Below are 20287 nucleotides of genomic sequence, written 5' to 3'. Positions count from 1 at the left end.
GATACCAAAACCATCGCACTATGTAATAAGAAGGAATAATAAAAGTAACAAAATTAGACAAGTAACTATCTAAAGTAAGAATTTTTTCCTTTCAGAAAGAAGATAAGAATAAGAGGCTCACCACGGTGGTGCTGGCGACGAGATCGGCGCGGACGATCGACGGTGGTGAAGACGGGGACGGGACGTGACGGACCGCTAAACCTAGACAAATCTCGGGGAAAATGGAGCTCGGAGGTCGAATTTCGAGAGGACAAAGATTAACTAGTGTGGCTCAGACATTTCATCGAACACCTCATGTGCATAGGAGGTGAGCTAGAGCACCCAAATGCCCTCCCCTCGCCGGCCAGAAAAAACAGAGCATTCAGGAGTGCTCTGCTGTGGCGATGGGGTATATATATGGAACTCATTGGTCCCGGTTGGTGGCACCAACCGGGACTAAAGGCCATTGGTCCCGGTTTGTCCCACCAACCGGGACCAAAGGGTCCGGACGAACCGGGACCAATGCGCCCACGAGGCCCGGCAGGTCCCTGGCCGCACGAACCGGGACCAATGCTCACATTAGTCCCGGTTCGTGACTGAACCGGGGCTAATGTGAAAACTGTCCTGTGACCTAAACCCCTTTTCCTACTAGTGCCATCTCGTTGTTGGTCACTTCACAAGATGGTACTCCCTCCGTTCGGGATTACTCATCTAAGAAATGAATGTATCTAGATGTATTTTAGTTGTAGATATATCATTTTTATGACAAGTAATTCCGAACGGAGGGAGTACTAAATTATGCAACGCGGCTGGCGCACGACCTGGAGGCTAGCACTTGGGCCTGGGCCTTGGGCTGCCTGAAGCATGAGTTGGAGGTTGGCACAGCGCCTGGACCAGGAGCGTGGATGCTTTTCCCCCCAAAAAAAAGGAGCGTGGACTCTACAGCCTACAGACTAGCGAGTGATGTTTCGTGGCATATTTTTTCTACGTAAAAATCCAGAAGGCTAGCGCATGTTGTGCTTTTCTCCTGTTTTGTCCTCAAATTTTCCTAGTATATCTACATACATCTCTGTCAACGCCTCATCAGCCATATATGCTCGATCTGGCGCACACCATACGTACATATGCCACCAAATCATGTCTGCCATCTAATGATTTAATCTACGTACAGTTCTCAAAAGAAAAAACAAACCTACATACACAGATTGAATAATCTGACGATAAAAAAATATGAGTCGTTCAAAAATTCACGTCAACTTTGATTATTACTGAAACCGAACCGTATTTATGTATAAAACTGTATAAACTAAAGTATAAAAACCGTATAAACCGAACCGAATGAAACCCAAAAAGCGAATGCACACCCTGACTAGCTAGCAGCCATCGAGGTTACCTGCTCGACCATGGTTGCTATCGGGAGGAGAACTGGGCAGCAGCATGGTCACTGGAGGCTGGCTGCCGAGTCCCCACCGTATCTAGGCCGTATCCCGATTTTATATCCTTTTTTTAATAATTCGAAAAGGATGGGATACTGCAGGATACGCGTATCCAGCCGTATCCGGGCGTATCGGTGCTGAATCATGCCTCCCCCTTCCTCGCGGGGAGCATATATACGCGCGCTCCTGCCCAGTGCCCAGCATGCACCTCCTCTCCCGTCCCCGGGAAAGTTTGAGACGGCCAGCCGATAGAGAGAGCGAGAGAGCCAGCTAGCTAGAGATGGAGAGGAGCATGAGGCTGTTCGAGACGGAGACTCACGGGGGCCGGGCGGAGTACAGGCTCCACGCCGTCACGGTGGCCGCCGGGATCCTGCTGCTGCTCTACTACCGGGCGACGCGCGTCCCGGCCGCCGGCGAGGGGAGGGCGGCGTGGCTGGGCATGCTGGCGGCGGAGCTCTGGTACGCCGCCTACTGGGTGGTCACGCAGTCCGTGCGCTGGAGCCCCGTCCGCCGCCGCCCCTTCATCGACAGGCTCGCCGCCAGGTATGAACCACGTCCGTCCGCGCTATGCATGGCTTATGACCCTCGACCACGAACGTCGCGGCACGCGCGCGGCTGCATGATCGAGAGAGGAATATGATGCAGTTGCCCGCAGGCGTACGGGCGTACGTGTTTCCCTTGCTTACTCCTACCACTACGTTGTTGCCTAATCCGTACGTTAGCTCAGGTGACACGTGGTCGTCGTCGTGCGTAGGACTTGTGTAGTAACCAGAGTGCTGCTCATCTTGCCTTTGCCTTTGCCTTTACCTGATGATGAAGAGGAAGAAGAAGAAACCACCACGTCCCTCCCACTCCCACATGCACTTGTCCGTGCGTGTAACGGCCAACGGGCCGCCGTCTGGGCAGGACAGCTTTGCCTACCGGCCAGGAGCAAGGGAGCGGTCAGCCAGACCGGCAGTGATCAATGGCGTCCAGCGCATGGAAACCTACGGATGTCAGGCGGGTCCAGTTTAATCCCGTTTAAACCCACTATGTAATCTAACAGTTTAAAATTTTGTTTTTCTTTCCGGGAAAATGAATTACAGAGCTAGGTAAAGCTAACTAAACGGGACTTGCGGACACCATTTATTTGTCATTTACATCCTCTAGTTAGCATCTCAGTGGCAATGAAGGCAGAACAAACGTGTGCTGTCGTGCCATAGTTGCACTTGCACTGACCACCAGTAGCCACACGAGTGTTGTTGCCTCCAGTGCCCCTGGCTGGCTACACCGTGCGTGCGTCTACCGCGCCGCGTGTTCCGATTTGTACTGCTGCAGGCCTGGCCTCATGCACCACGCCGAGGCAGGCACGCCAGCATCAACACCCAGCAATCTTAGCTAATGCATGGACTGTGTGTGTAACGGGAAGGTGACGTCTCATCAGTTTCATGCACAACAAGATACTTATAATCTTGCCATGCTCAGCATACTCGTATATATGAGCATATACAGTATTATTTTTCCACACCCTTTCTTACGACAAGAGATACAAGAGCAGCTGGTTAAGACTTTTTTTTTTGTTTTTGCTTTTTGATAAAGAGAGCTCCCTCTCTAAATACATATTCAAGAAGATCTCCTAAACTGTAGTAAATGCATTTAACAAGTGGATCGGAATCAACGCTGAACACGCTGCAGAATTTAAATTTCAGTACGGTTGTCTGGTTTGGTCCAACCTCCGGGACTCATCAGCTGATAGGTAGTTAGGTACACCATCCCATCATGGCAAACCAGAGCAATTTGCATGCATCTCCCGGGTAGCAAAATTGAATTTAAAAACTAGCTAACCAGGGACCTGTTTTCATATATTTCATCATCCAAACATATACTATTTGTCATGCTCAGCACTAACTCGGTTAATTTGTCATTTCGACAAGGCACGGAGAAAGGCTACCGTGTGTGGACATCTTTGTGTGCACTGCGGACCCCTACTCGGAGCCGCCAAGCCTCGTCGTCTCCACCATCCTATCGCTCATGGCGTACAACTACCCGCCCGAGAAATTAAGCGTGTACCTTTCTGACGACGACGGCTCGATTCTCACTTTCTATGGCATGTGGGAGGCCTCCTTGTTTGCAAAGCACTGGCTGCCATTCTGCAAGAGATATAACATTGAGCCAAGGTCACCAGCCGCTTACTTCTCAGAGTCAGATGGGCATCAAGAACTGTGCACCCCAAAAGAATGGTCATTGATCAAGGTAAGCAGATATTGCAAACATCTTCTTCTTTTTAAAACACGTGCATCAAATGGCTATTGAACAGGGAATAAATTGACATACACTGGTGATGACAAGATTATTATATATAGTGCTCGACATTTGGCATGGCAACTGATACTATTTCATCTTTTGGGCAGGACATGTTTGACAAAATGACTGAGTGAATTGACACGGCTGTCATGTCGGGCAAAGTTCCCGAAGAAATCAAAGCAAGGCATAAAGGATTTTATGAATGGAACCAGGAAATCACCTCAAAGAATCACCAGCTAATTGTTCAGGTCGCTATCATGCCCTCCAGAATGGAGTAAAGGTTTCCATGATTTTGGAGAAATAACTAGTATGGTATTTGTGAGTCTCAAGTTCTAAACGTGTTTCTTTTGTTAGATTCTGATAGACGGCAGGGACCAAAATGCAGTTGATAATGAAGGAAAGGTGCTACCAACACTTGTTTACATGGCGCGTGAGAAGAGGCCTCAACACCACCATAACTTCAAAGCTGGGGCCATGAATGCTCTGGTAAACTTACTAACCTTGCCCCTTCACACTAAGTAGACAGTTTACTGTAAGCTTCATAGTTTTCATTAGTAAACTCATTTTCTAATACTGATTCTTGGCGAAATACTAGTTGCACCTGCACCATATTCTAATTTATAATTCTGAAGTTTGTGATAAACTGTATTACTGGACAAGAGTAACAAAATGGTGTGTTGTGTGTTTTCTTCATTCAGTTTCACCTCTTTGTATCAATAGTCCACAATAGAATTTCCCCAAGTACTTGAGAGAATTAGAGTTGAGAAAACCTCCACTTCTCCGGTCTTTTATGAAATATAAATGCAGTGAATGTATGCTTAAAATATGTTGGTACAGTTAGAAAGCCTCAATAGGGAAATAGTCCCTGGGCTTATTGTCCGTGGATCTGTTGCAGCGAGATGTGTGCCAGAATCAATTAGAAAAAGTTGGTTGATGCCGCACTAGTCACTTACCGTATGTTAATAAAGGTACACAAACACAAGGAGCATAGAACTCTTGTCGCATCGCTCAAGTTCCGAGGTGTGCGGGTTCTGGTATGCACTCATATGAGTAGCCCATGCAATCAAATCAATGTCTGTTGGACAACACCGGAATCCAAGTTGTAATCGGACTATGCTTATGTACACACAAATTTGAGTAGATGATGTCTACTCATCTTCTAGTGACATCAAAGACATCGAGTAAAAATCCAAAATGGGCACCATATCCATGGATGCATACAAAACACAATTGTCAATGTTGCGTGTAAATATATATTTGTTATCACAAATCATATGCATACACATGCATACACCTCTATGTTATTCAGGAAGACAGTTAGGTTTCCCTACCGTGATTTCGATAATTTTTGGTTTTTGAATGTACAGAAGCTATAAAGAAGTTAGCTAATACCACAAACCCAATGTATACACTTGCTGATGCATCTAAAAGCACATGGTGATGCACTGTTTCCATACTTTTGCCCTCCGCCAAGCAGGAGACAGTGAGAGACTAAGAGTAGCTTGACACCACACCTATTTAGCCTACTGGAATGGAATCGGTGTTGTCGGTGTTCAATTATCTTGGCCAATTAGATGACAAACTTTTTGAGGGAATTAGATAACAATTTTATATTCTATGAAAGGTTGTAATGCTTTAGTGGACTTAAACTAAAATGTGTCAATTATTCTACTGAAATGCAGATAAGGGTATCATCAGTGATAAGCAACAGCCCTATCATCATGAATGTGGACTGCGATATGTACTCCAACAACAACGATGCGGCAGAGATGCACTGTGCTTCTTCCTTGATGAAGGAATGGGTCACAAGATCGGATTTGTGCAGTACCCTCAGAACTATTACAATCTGAGCAAGAATAACATATATGGGAACTCCCTCCATGTCATCAATGAGGTTAGCAGTGCCAAATTGTAACCTCATTTACAATTCTCATGTTCTCCATATTATATTATTGACACTAACGTGGCTACTTCAATCTAAAAGGTGGAGATGGGTGGTATGGACAGTTTGGGTGGCCCTATGTATATTGGCACGGGATGTGCCACAGAAGGGAGATCCTTTGCGGCAGGAAGTTCACCGAAGACTACCAAGAAGACTGGAATGCAGGGATCAAGGACAAATTACAAGAAAGCATAGATGAGACTGAAGAGAAAGCCAAGTCTTTAGCAGCCTGCACATACGAACATGGCATGCAGTGAGGAGACGAGATTGGGGTAAAATATGGTTGCTCGGTGGAGGATGTAAACACCGGGTTGGCAATACATTGCAGAGGATGGGACTCGGTCTACAACAATCCTAAAAAACAAGCTTTTATGGGTGTAGGTCCAACAACACTTGCTCAGATGATACTGCAACACAAGCGATGGAGCGAGGGTATCTTCTTGATTTTCCTTTCAAAGTACAACGTCTTCTTGTTTGCACATGGAAAAACCAAGCTACGGCATCAAATGGGCTACCATATCTATGGACTATGGGCACCAATCCGCTCGCTACACTATATTATGTTATCATCCCTTCACTAGCCCTCCTCAAAGGCACCTCCCTTTTCCCAGAGGTAAATGATTCATACTATGGAAAGGCCTCGCCTTAGTTACATATATGTTTTGTATTAGAAAACTGATGTAATATTCATGTGTTCAGATTACAAGTCCATGGATCGCACCCTTCGTGTATGTCTTCTGCATGAAGAACATGTACAGCCAGTGGCAGAGCTTCACTAGGGCCAAAGGGGGCTATGCCCCCTACCCTAGAGAAAGTATATGAAATATCATTAGTTCGTAAGCTAAAACTTTAAAAATTATCATAGTTTTAGCAGAATATGCCCTTTTGGCCCCTCATAACTCTGTTTTGCCCCCTCAACAATCTCTGTCAAGCTCCGCCACTATGTACAGCCTATATGAGGCAATATCATCTGTAGACACGCTGAAAGGATGGTGGAATGGATAGAGGATGTGGTTGGTCAAAAGAATAACCTCATTGTCTTTGGAGTCCTTAAAAATCTCCGGAAGTTACTTGGACTATCAAAGATGAATTTTGTGGTTTCACCAAAGGTAAGCGATGAAGACGAGTCCAAGAGGCATGAGCAAGAGATTATGGAATTCGGGTCGTCGGATCCAGAATATGTGATCATCGCGACTATCTCTTTGCTCAACCTTGTTTGCCTGCTGGGAGGGCTAAGTAAAGTCATGAAAGGTGGATGGAATGTACACTTGGATGCACTTTTCCCCCAGCTCATTCTCTGTGGGATGGTGGTATTCACCAGTATCCCATTCTATGAAGCAATGTTCCTAAGGAAGGACAAATGCAGAATACCATTCCCAGTTACACTAGCTTCTATTGGCTTTGTGATGTTGGCCCTACCGACAACAATAGTTCAAGGTCCCACAAGAGGCATCGGTGTGTAATTAAGTACTCAAGTTGGTATGGTTTATGGTTCTCTTGGAACACTTGCTCTGATAGTTTCATGGGCAATTGTATTTATATGTGGCGCAGCCCTAGGTTGGGCAGAGGCAATTTGCATAAGCCCTTTGTCTCAGGATTAACCATGGATCAAATTACCCCTGTGAAAATAAAAATACCCAAACAGAAAATGTCAAGAACGCCAATGCAATCAATGCCAGATCTAACTCAATCTCCTCTAGCACTAGCGAAATCCTAGTATGGGAGCAACTTGTACAGAATCAGGGCTTTAGGTGGACACATGAATACATAGGATCCAATCGTTTGCACCATTGAATGAAGAATGAGTTGTCCAGATTTAGCAAGCTGGCCAGGACACAGACATTTTGCGTAAACCCTTTATTTTCATCCACAATGCTGCACCTAACCCCTTCTCATCCCACCTGTGCCCGCCTCAAATCATGATCCCCTTTCAACCACCTCTCCCTCTCTTGTATCCTGTCATTTCTTAGATCTTGCCAACGAGAGCACTGACTAAGAGGAAACTCTTCACAATAATTAAGCAAAGTTGTACCAATGAAAATAGTTTCACAATACATTTTATTTTCTATATCTTCTTACCAACATATTTGTAAGAATATTAACTATGAAAGTAACTTGTTGAAGACTGTGCAGTGCCCAAAATCACCATATCTATGTGAATCAGAATATCACAGATTTCTTTACAATACATTTTACTAGGGAGGGGACAACTTGTATAGGATCAGACCATTAGCTGGATACATAGGATCTAGCCATTTGGACCATTGGACAAAGATCTCAATGTAGAGACAAAGCAAGGTGGCACTGGATTGTAAATATCACGTTCGAATCATTGAGTGTTCTCACTATGATTTTCAGATCTTTGTCTCACTTAGTTTTGTTGAATGAGTTTAAGGTACCTATTGTATATTGCGTTGTATGGCCAATTTGACGTGTCCGTGGACATCTCGTTGGGCGTCGGCCATCCAAAATTGTCTCCCTAATTTCCCTCGTCCAAACATTTCAAACATGAATCACACACGAAATTAAGCATAGTAAGATATATCACATGCATATTAGATAAGATTTAACAAGTTTCATCCAAACTACTGAAAATTTAACTTAACATAACTAAACTAAAACTAGGCTAAGTAGCACACGGCCACCTCGTAGACATGGCCTTCAAGCCCACCGGCACCGCAGTCGCCGCTGTCATTGAGTCGTCGTAATCGCACCAGTGGAGGATACAACTCCAGCGATCGCGGCATCTGTCCATGGCCGGGGCGTCGCGCTCCCGACGCAAATGCTCAGCCGCCTCTCACTAGTGCAGAACATGCCTTTATCACCGGTTCGTAAGGGCCTTTAGTGCCGGTTCTGCAACCGGCACTATGGAGTGGAGACTAAAGGCCCCCCCTTTAGTACCGGTTCGGCACGAACCGACGCTGAAGTGCCACCACGTGGCACGAGCCAGGCCCGGGTGCTGGTAGACCATTTGTACCGGTTGGTAGCACCAATTGGTACTAAATGTTTGGGGGGGGGGGGGTTGGTTTTAATTTTTATTTTTCCATTAATTTTGTGTTTTCCATTTAATTCTTTTTTGTTTGCTGGTATTTTACGATACTACATATTGTACACGTTATGCATATATATAAATAGATTTTCTCGTAGAACTGATCATATATATATAATCGAATGTCTCACAACCACCATTAATTATTCACACATACACATGTATATATATACAATTTCTCCTACATGTTGCCTTGGTGCCTTCAGAGCATGATGACAAGTGGTTCATGGGGGCGGTAGCGGGTAATAGTATTCTCCTTTGGGATCTATGACCTGGTCGAGCAAAAATCCCGCTATTTCCTCTTGAAGTGCTCGTATGCGCTCCTCTGATAGGAGCTTGTCCCGCACCTCTTTGAACTGTTAAGAAGGAGATCAATATGCATGTGTATTAGTTGTGTGACTAGATATCGACAATCATGTAAGATTTGTGAATAGTGTTCTGGCAAACGTACCCAGTCCTGTCTATCAGATCTGCTCCTTTCGGACGCCATCATGCGAATGTTCTCGCAAACGTAGTATGCACACACTTCAGTCCCCGGCGCCTACTTCAGGGCCTTTACGATAATAGAATTTAATCAGATAATAATTAATCAAGCATGTTAATTAATTAATGGTATGAAACAAGAATTAAAGAAATGGTAGCTAGCTAGCTAGTACTACTTAATTACTTACCTTGGGTCGATACCAACATAGCTTTTGTCGCCATTTTCTTGGAGTCACCTTGATGTACTTTGCCCAAGCCCTACCCGCCGGCAAAAAAAAATTAATAAAGGAGTTATTAAAAATAGTTCATATCAGGAAATGACGAACTAAATAGGCCGAGATATAGTTAATAATGATTGAAATAACCTATAGACTATCCCCTTCACGATGCTGTAGTCACTATTTTTTTAAGTAGTGAGTCCAGTACTTCAACTTTTCCTTCATCAACTTTAATGTCTAACAAGATCCAGTGGAAGCTGCATGCGCATACGTTTGCATGTATAAATTAAGCGGGCATGTGCATAACACTAATCAACTATAACCCTAAACCCTATACACTTATTAACATGTAGCTAGTAAGCAAAAACAGAATTTGTAGTACAAGACAGTGTGACTCACTCGAAGTTGTAAGGAAGTAGTATATCTTCATTGCTATTGAGGCGCTTCAAGAACTCTACCATGTTTTTCTCTACATCTTATCTACACCATTCCAATTTCCATGTGTATTCATTAACGGTATTTGGGTCAATGAACCCAATGCCATAGCGTCCAACTTTTTTCATTTCATACATCTTCATCCTGCATAATACCACAAAAAAGAATATATAGTGAGGATATATAATTACAGGTAATTAATGATCAATCAATGAGCACTAGAGCTAGCTTGAGACTTAAATTACAGAAAGAAATCACTTACAGACAATAGCAACTGACGATAGATTTGTCGAGTGCATCTTGATTGAATAACTGAAATAGTTCTGAATACTCAACGACCAGAGCTTTCTTATGGAAGTAATGATCTTCCTCGACTTGCACCATGAGGGACTCTCGATTGGAAATCTTGGTAATTTTCATGTACCAATCATGCATTCATACATTCTCGTTGGGAGGTTCTTGACCTCCTCGGGCTCGACCAAAGGTTGGCCCCGGACATATTTCCGTTTTATTTCCTCCTCTCTAAGCGGAGACATGGGCTCGATATCGAGGAGTTGTCCAACAGTGATCTTGAGCATTTCAGCCTGCATTATATGCTCCTCGGTTATTACCACATCGCCCAGCTCAGGAACGTAAACGGTTTGCCCACAATAATATTGGGCGTGCGTACTCTCATGTGTTGTTGGCACAACAAGCGGGGGGGGGGGGTCGATTGCGCCGCCTATTCTCCCAGCTGGGGAACGGTTTTCCCGCATTTTTTGACAGCTGCTTGTTGGCTCGAGCTCGAGCTCGCTTCTTTCTGTAGTCGTGCTCGATGTGCCTTCCTGATTTGGCGCTCATAGTCCGAGTCAACAGGCTTGGGAGCTGGTGGTCTAGCCATACGAATGAAGTGGTCAATCTTTTCCTCATGCACTTTCTCCCTCGGCGGCGTTGCCGGTTTCGGTCGAAAATGAGCGTCCACTTCGGCCCGCACTATTGCATCGTTTTTCTCCTCGGTCATGTCGTAAGGCCTCTGAGGAAGAGGAGCGAGGCTGCTTGGACCATATTTATATCGCTTGTCTCCGCCTGTACTTTCTGTACTACCTCAACTCGTACCGCTACGCACCATAGCTGCGGCGTGTCTCTTCTGCGATTGCTTAGGCGGCGGAGACGGCTGATGTGGCTTAGTTGGAGCAGGAGGAGTGGCCTGACGCTGTGCCAGACTTGAAGCAGGAGGTGTGGCCTGACATGGTGTCGGACTTGAAGCAGGAGGTGTGGCCTGACGCTGTGTCGGACTTGAAGCAGGAGGTGTGGCCTGACACATTGTCAGACTTGAAACAGGAGGAGTGGCCTGACGCTGTGCCGGACTTGAAGTAGGACTCTTCTCACGCGTTCGTGGACTTGGAGGAGCGGGAGTCTGCTGACACGGTGGCGGACTTCGAGGAGGAGTCGGCAGATGCGGTGTCGGTGGACTTCGAAAGATGATGCAATCCTTTTTCCATAGGATGAAACGATGTATGGCCTCTCCCAGTGTTTGCTCGTCGTCACCTCCAGGAATGTCAAGCTCTAGCCCCGAATATGGGCCCACCACCTCATCAACCAAGACACGAGCATAGCCCGCTGGAATCGGGGCGCAATGGAAGGTTGCTTCGGGGGTAATTGTAAAAGCAACGACGTTCGCCACCTTCATGGATATGTTCTTCATTTTGAAGTGTAGCTCACAGTTAGTGTTCTCTATGATGTCATCCACAGGGTATGTATCCAGCAGTGTGTCGCCCGGGGCGGAACCAACGCTGCTTCTCGGCATGGATGGGACGGTGCTATCCAATGCTGGATGATCATCCGCTTGCTGCTGCCGCTGCTGAGACCCCCTTTCCTGGCTAAGTGAGTCGATCTGCTGCTGCTGCTGCTACTGCTGGAATTTGAGTGCCAAGTCCACGTGCCTTGCTTCTGGGCCTTGAAGGCGTTCCGCGTCCTGCTTCCTCTGCTCCTCCTCCAGCTTCCTCTTCTTCTCCTCCTCTATCTTCTTTCTTGCACGGGTCCTGTAGTCGTCGTTCCATTCCGAAAAGCCCTCATACCAGGGAATAACGCCCTTGCCTCGTGTTCTTCCCGGGTGTTCAGGATTTCCCAGGGCGCGCGTAAGCTCGTCGTTCTCTCTGTTGGGCGTGAACACCCCCTTTCGAGCATCTTCTATTGCGTCAAGTAACTTTTGTTCTGCTCCTTTTAGACTTGCCTTCTTCGAAACCAGGCCTGTCTTCGGGTCCAACGCCCCCCATGCGCATAGAACCAAGTTCTACACCTGGGGGGCCAGCTCCTAGTAACCGGAGTGACCCCTGCATCCTCCATCTCTTGCTCAGACTTATCCCACTTAGGCATTGCCACCGCGTAGCCACCTGGACCCAGTCTATGGAACTGCGTCTTTTTTGCGGCATTGGCCTTGTTTTTTCTCGACCGTTCCTTAGATAATTCTGATTCCTTGAATTTCACGAAAGCGGGCCAGTGTTCTCTTTGCTTCTCCAGTGTTCCCTTGAATTCTGGAGTCTTCCTTTCTGCAGCGAGGTAGTTGGCCCATACAGTTTTCTTGTGGGTGTTGAATGCAATTGCCATCTTCTTAAGGGCAGCGTCCTTGACTTTCTGCACATCTGCATCAGTGAAATAATCTGGTAGGGTGAAATGTTCCATCAGAGATTCCCAAAGCTTTTGTTTTGCTCTGTCGTCGACCCAAGTAACATCTGGGCGTTTAGTTTTTGGCTCTTTCCATTCTTGAATGGAGATCGGGAGTTGGTCCTTCACAAGAACTCCGCACTGACGAACGAACTTGCTTGCAATGTTCTTAGGCGTGAGGGGTTCGCCACTAGCTTTGATGGAATCGATGTTGTACTTTACACCCTCCTTCAACTTTTTGCTCGGGCCGCGCTTTGTCCTGCTGTCTGTAGAAGCAGATTTGCTCGATCCGGAGGGCTGAAAGAAGAAAGATCGATTCGTTAATATATCTTCAAATAAAAAAACATGTGATGATCACTAGATGCCTGCTTATATAAATATACCTCGCCGGTAGTCTTTGTTATTTCAAGATCAACATTGTATTCGTCATCATAATCATTGTCTGCGTCATCATAATCATAATCATAATCATAGTTCATGACTTCATCAGCTCGGTCGTCGAGATCGAATATCTTATCATCACCCTCCCCGGTATTGTTCAGATATTGGGAGCCGTCATTTGCTTCATTCAGATCATCTGGCCTGCTAGGGCTGCGTATGATCTCGAACAGGGCCTCTTCTCCCTCTCTGCCGGTATTGTCCGCCATAGCTTTTATTTAACTAATACAGAAGAAATATAAAACAATTTAGTATTCAAATTACAATGCATGGATGCAATCAATAAGGAAAAACTGAATCATATAGTACATAATATGCATCGTCTCGAATAATATATAATCTCGAATACATCGTCTCGAATAATATATAATCTCGAATACATCGTCTCGAATAATATATAATCTCAAATACATCGTCTCAAATAATATATAATCTCGAATACATCACTGGCTAGGTAGCTAATAAAGATCGAATACTATAGAAGAATCTAGGCCACTCGCGGTTCCTGGGGCGCGGGCGGTGGACACCCAAAGACAAGGAACCATCACAGGATCATATCTCCGGTAATCTGCCCAAAGAACCTGCCAGGTATTGGAGAACCTGACGTCCATAGCAGCCATGTAGCGATGGACGTGCTCGTCCTCCTCCCTGACACGACGACGCACCACCTCCGGCGGGGCCGGCTCCCTCTGCACCGAATGTGGCCCACGCGAACGCCACCAAAGGAGATCAAGGTCGACGACGGGACCCGAGGCCGGGTTCCTCACCAAGCGTCGCGCCCCTGCAGGTAGCACCTCCCAGTGCCAGCCCGACGGTGCCCAATCCCGAACATGGGTCCTCTGAAGCAGGACGTCGTCGCGAACGGGTCGACGGCGAGGATGCGGGCCGGGCATCGTCGAGAACAAATACTATATGCCGCAAAAGTAAAGTAACATTTTTTAAATGATTGGATTGTGATTTCTTATATGCAAATTCTAATTTTTATAACTAAAAATATAATAAACTAAAAAAACATTGACCATATCTAAAACTAACATTTCTAACATTTCTATAACTAAAATTGTATAACTAATTTTCTTTAACATTTCTATATAACAAACATTTCTATAACATTAATACAGAAAAAACTAACATTTCTATATAACTAACATTTCTATAACATTAATACCGAAAAAACTGAAAAAACTAAAAACTAATAACTAATAACAGAAAAACTAAAAACTAAAAACAGAAAAAAATTGTGTATGTGTGTGTGTATTGTGTGTGTGTGTGTATGTGTATGTGTGTATGTGTTGTGTGTGCAGGCAACGGCGACGCGCGCGGCGGCTTTGATTGGAGGGAGAGGAGAGGGGGGGCAGAGGCTCACAGCGCGGGCGAGGTCGAGGCGACGGCGACGGCGACGCGGGCCGGTGCGGGGACGGGGACGCGGGCCGGTGCGGGGATGGGGACGGGCCGTTGACGCGGACAACGCGACGAGGACGGGGGCGGCGCGGAGTCGACGGGGACGGCGCGACGGCGGCGGCGACGACGCGGGACGGGGCGGCGGCGATGAAGCAGAGAGAAGTGGGAGGAAACTGACGAAATTTTCGTAAGTGTTTCTTATATAGGATGGTCCTTTAGTACCGGTTGGAGCCACCAACCGGTACTAAAGGTCGATTTTGGCCAGGCCAAGCGGCGGGAAGAGCCCACCTTTAGTACCGGGTGGTGGCATCAACCGGTACTAAAGGCCCACCCTTTAGTACCGGTTGGTGCCACCACCCGGTACTAAAGGGTGTGCGCTGCCAGGCGAGGGGCGCAGAAGTTTAGTCCCACCTCGCTAGTTGAGGAGCGCCAGGACTTGTTTATAAGCCCCGACGCGGGCACTGCATTGAGCTCCTCTCAATAGCAGGCCATCTGGGCCTACCTCTCCTACTCTGCCTGTGGGCCTACTGGGCTTGCGGGCCTGCATCCTGGCCCAACTACAGGTTGGGTTTCTAGTCCTATGCAGGCCGCTCTGGCCCAGTAGGTGGGCTTTTTTATTTTCCTATTTTTTTGCTTTATTTATTTTTGGTTTATTTATTTTGAGTTGTTTTTTGCTGTATTTAGAGTTTCTTTGGGAATATTTTTGCTTTAGGTACAAAAAATTACAAACTTTCTGTTAGTGCCGGCAGTTTACAAATTTGAATAGTTTACATTTTGAATTATTTGAAATTTGTGTGAATCAATAGTTTGTGAATAACTTAACTTTGAAAATAGATTTTTAGTGATTCTTTTTTCTTATGTTTAATATTAGTGTGTTTTATCATTATATTCAATTTGGTAATCCTTAGGTTATTTAAAAAATGAAATCCCTTTGTAACGGATGAGTTTTCGTCCGAAACCCTGATACTTCGAAAGAGATTGTCCATTTTATACACGAAGTGCATCCAGTTTTTGCGGTAACCCTCTCTACTTTTTAGCACATGCTATGTGGGTGAATTTATGATACCATGCCAACTTTCAACCTTTTCTGAGTTCATTTGAAATGCTTTTCAATTTCAGGGTCATTTAGCTGAAAAAATCAGTAAATGCATGAAAGAATTTGTTTGCACATAAAATTTCTTCGCGTTTCAAATGCCAAAACACATAACTACCCTAACTATTACAGAGATTCCCTCCTGGGTGTGAAACACAGAAGAAAGTGATGATAGTGAAGCCGATCACATCCCAGATCTTTGGGTGTGAAACTTTTTCTTCGCGTTTGTCCCTTTGCGCCGTAGCCATGGAAAATCTTCATCATTTAACTGGATGCTCGGGTCAATATTCACTGTGAATGGAGCAATTTCATCAAACTTTTCATAATCTTCTGACATGACTGTCTTGTCATCCACTCCCATGATGTTTCTCTTCCCAGAAAGAACTATGTGGCGCTTTGGCTCATCGTATGATGCATTCGCTTCCTTATCTTTTTTTTTCTCGGCTTGGTAGACATATCCTTCACATAGAAAATCTGTGCCACATCATTAGCTAGGACGAATGGTTCGTCTGCATATGCAAGATTGTTGAGATCCACTGTTGTCATTCCATACTGCGGGTCTTCCGTTACCCCATATCGTGTCATATTGACCCATTTGCACCGAAACAAAGGGACCTTCAAATCACATCCATAGTCAAGTTCCCATATCTCCTCTATGTAACCATAATATGTTTCCTTTCCCGTCTTGGTTGTTGCATCAAAGCGGACACCACTATTTTGGTTGGTGCTCTTCTTATCTTGGGCGATCGTGTAAAATGTATTACCATTTATCTCGTACCCTTTGAAAGTCATTATATTCGAAGATGGTAACTGGGACAGCGAGTACAGGTCATCTTCAATAGAGGCGTCATGCATGGTACGTGTCTGCAACCAGCCGGCGAAACTCCTGGTTTGTTCACGTGTAATCCAGTCATCAGACCGCTCCGGGTGTTTGGAGCGTAGAAAATTCTTGTGTTCATCCATATACGGAGCCACCAAGGCGGAATTCTGTATAACTGTGTAGTGTGCTTCAGTGAGAGAATGTCCGCCCATACATATTTTTTGATTCCCTCCTAGCATGCCTTTTCCATCCAGTTTGCCCTTATGCCGCGATTCAGGAACACCAATCGGCTTAAGGTCAGGAATAAAGTCAATACAAAACTCAATGACCTCCTCATTTTCATGGCCCTTGGAGATGCTTCCTTCTGGCCTAGCATGGTTATGAACATATTTCTTTAAGACTCCCATGAACCTCTCAAAGGGGAGCATATTGTGTAGAAATACAGGACCCAAAACGCTAATCTCTTCGCATAGGTGAACTAGGACGTGCGTCATGATGTTGAAGAAGGATGGTGGGAACACCAACTCGAAACTGACAAGACATTGCACCAAATCATTCTCTAACCTTGGTATGATTTTTGGATCGATTGCCTTCTGAGAGATTGCATTGATGAATGCACATAGCTTCACAATGGCTAATCGAACGTTATCCGGTAGAAGCCCCCTCAATGCAACCGGAAGCAGTTGCGTCATAATCACGTGGCAGTCATGAGACTTTAGGTTCTGGAACTTTTTCTCTGCCATGTTTATTATTCCCTTTATATTCGACGAGAAGCCAGACGGTACCTTAATACTGAGCAGGCATTCAAAGAAGATTTCCTTCTCTTCTTTGGTAAGAGCATAGCTGGCTTGACCCTGATGTATGCCGTCTTTTCCATGCATACGTTGCTGGTCCTCCCGTGCCTCAGGTGTATCTTTTGTCTTTCCATACATGCCTAAGAAGCCAAGCAGGGTCACGCAAAGATTCTTCGTCACGTGCATCATGTCGATTGCAGAGCGGACCTCTAGATCTTTCCAATAGGGCAGGTCCCAAAATATAGATTTCTTCTTCCACATGGGTGCGCGTCCGTCAGCGTCATTCGGAATAGGTTGTCTACCAGGACCCTTTCCAAAGACTACCTTCAAATCCTTGACCATATCATGTACATCAGCACCAGTACGGTGGCGAGGCTTCGTCCGGTGATCCGCCTCACCTTTGAAATGCTTGCCTTTCTTTCTTACGGGGTGCCTGCTCGGAAGAAATCGACAATGTCCCAGGTACACATTCTTCCTACAATTGTCCAAATATATACTGTTGGTATCATCCAAACAGTGCGTGCATGCGCGGTATCCCTTGTTTGTCTGTCCTGAAAGGTTACTGAGAGCAGGCCAATCATTGATGGTCAAGAACAGCAAGGCCTTTAGATCAAATTCTTCCCCCATGTGCTCATCCCACGCATGTACACCTGTTCCATTCCACAGCTGTAAGAGTTCTTCAACTAATGGCCTTAGGTACACATCAATGTCGTTGCCAGGTTGCTTAGGGCCTTGGATGAGCACTGGCATCATAATGAACTTCCGCTTCATGCACAACCAAGGAGGAAGGTTGTACAAACATAGAGTCACAGGCCAGGTGCTATGGTTGTTGCTCTGCTCCCCAAAAGGTTTAATGCCATCTGCGCTTAGACCAAACCATACATTCCTTGCGTCACCTGCAAACTCCTTCCCGTACTTTCTCTCAATTTTTCTCCACTGCGACCCGTCAGCGGTACTCTCAACTTTCCGTCTTTCTTACGGTCTTCTCTGTGCCATCGCTTCACCTTGGCATGCTCTTTGTTTTGGAACAAACGTTTCAACCGTGGTATTATAGGAGCATACCACATCACCTTGGCAGGAATCTTCTTCCTGGGGCGCTCGCCCTCGACATCACCAGGGTCATCGCGCCTGATCTTATAGCGCAATGCACCGCGTACCGGGCAAGCGTTCAAATCCTCGTACTCACCGCGGTAGAGGATGCAGTCATTAGGGCATGCATGTATCTTCTACACCACTAACCCTAGAGGGCAGACAACCTTCTTTGCTTCGTACGTACTCTCGGGCAATTCGTTGTCCTTTGGAAGAATATTCTTTATCATTACCAGCAACTTTCCAAATCCCTTGTCAGATACACCATTCTCTACCTTCCATTGCAGCAATTCCAGTGTGGTGCCCAACTTTTTCTTATCAGCTTCGCAATTCGGGTACAACAATTTCTTGTGATGCTCTAACATGCGCTGCAACTTCTTCTTCTCCAAATCACTTGCGCAGTTTCTCTTTGCATCGGCAATGGCCCGACCTAGATCATCAGCGGGCTCATCTGATGCCTCTTCTTCAGGTTCTTCCCGCATTGCCGGCTCAGCTTCTTCCCCCATTGTTGTATCATCGTATTCAGGGAACCCATGGCCCGGATAGTTGTCGTCGTCCTCTTCTTCTTCATTGTCTTCCATCATAACCCCTCTTTCTCCGTGCTTGGTCCAAACATTATAGTGGGGCATGAAACCGGACTTAAACAGGTGGACGTGAATGGTTCTTGACGTAGAGTAATTGTGATAATTCTTACAGGCTAAACATGGACAAGGCATAAAACCATCCGTCCGCTTGTTTGCCTCAGCCGCAAGCAGAAAAGTTTGCACGCCATTAATGAACTCGGGAGAGCATCGATCATCGTACATCCATTGTCGGCTCATCTTCATTACACAACACCGAATAGACCAAATTAATACATGTTCATACATAAAGTTCATACAAGACTTAAATGCAACAAACAAATAACTCTCTAACTAAAGAATTTAAATGCAACAACAAATGCGATCAAGATCGCAACTAGTAACAATTGATCCAACAACATAATGATACCAAGCCTCACTATCAATGGCATATTTTCTAATCTTTCTAATCTTCAAGCGCATTTTCTCCATCTTGATCTTGTGATCATCGACGACATCGGCAACATGCAACTCCAATTCCATCTTCTCCCCCTCAATTCTTTTCAATTTTTCTTTCAAATACTCGTTTTCTCTGTCAACTAAATTTAACCTCTCGACACTAGGGTCGGTTGGAATTTCCGGTTCACAAACCTCCTAGACAAAAATATCTATGTCAACTTGATGGGCATAATTTGTCATAAACACGAAATGCAACAACTAGTTTTAAAAGAGAATATACCACATCCGAATCATAACAAGGACGAGGGCCGACGGGGACGGATATCAAAACCATGGCACTATGTATAACAAACAACGTACGGGTAAGATAATTATACGAGTAACTATGTATCCAAATCACACAAACATCAATTTGGTAATGTAAAACATTCATGAACAAGAGGCTCACCACAAGGTGGTGCCGGCGACGGAACGGTGCGGGCGATCGACTGTGGTTACGACGGAGATTTAGAAGGCACTAAGTAAACCACACCTACATATGCAAACTAAGTGTTAGTTTTGACCACAAATTGCATATAAATCAAATACTAGCACATATATTTTCTACCAAATTACTAAACTCATAAATTAATCACTATACAAAGCATTGCAAGAGCTAATCTAGCAATGAGAGATGAAAGGACAAAGTTGCTAACCTTTGTGATCATTTGAATGGATGGGGGCCTTCAAATCTTGAAAAAATTTGGGCAAAATGTGTGATGAGCTCGAGAGGAAGAGGGGAAGAACAGAGAGGAGAGGGGAAAGGGGAAGAACAGAGCGAGCTCGGGTGGACGAAGGGCTTATGTAGGACGACCTTTGGCACCGGTTCGTGCCATGAACCGGTACTAAAGGTGCTGGAGGGGCCCCAGACTGACAACATCCTGCCACCACTCACTTTAGTACCGGTCCGTGGCACGAACCGGTGCTAAAGGTCGGCCACGAACCGGTACTAATGAAAGCGGCTGGCTAGCCGTTGGAACCGGCACTAATGCACACATTAGTGCCGGCTCAAAAGCAAACCGGCACTAATGTGCTTGACATTTGACCCTTTTTCTAGTAGTGTCTTCCACCTTGGGTCGCATCTTGTTGGCTTGGAGGTGGATCGAGCGCTCGGTCCCGGCCAGCT

The 20287-nt window shown here is 45.5% G+C and overlaps 1 pseudogene; it reads left to right on the top strand.

Annotated features, from left to right (window-relative positions):
* Positions 1–1644: 1644 nt before the first annotated feature.
* LOC109786293 (cellulose synthase-like protein E6) lies at positions 1645–7180 on the top strand (annotated as a pseudogene).
* The last annotated feature ends 13107 nt before the right edge of the window (positions 7181–20287 follow it).

The sequence above is a fragment of the Aegilops tauschii genome, chromosome 5 (assembly GCF_002575655.3).
Source record: "Aegilops tauschii subsp. strangulata cultivar AL8/78 chromosome 5, Aet v6.0, whole genome shotgun sequence".
In the NCBI taxonomy this organism is placed as follows: domain Eukaryota; kingdom Viridiplantae; phylum Streptophyta; class Magnoliopsida; order Poales; family Poaceae; genus Aegilops; species Aegilops tauschii.
The sequence above is the reverse complement of the archived record's forward strand: the minus strand, read 5'-3'. Positions and strand labels throughout refer to the sequence as shown.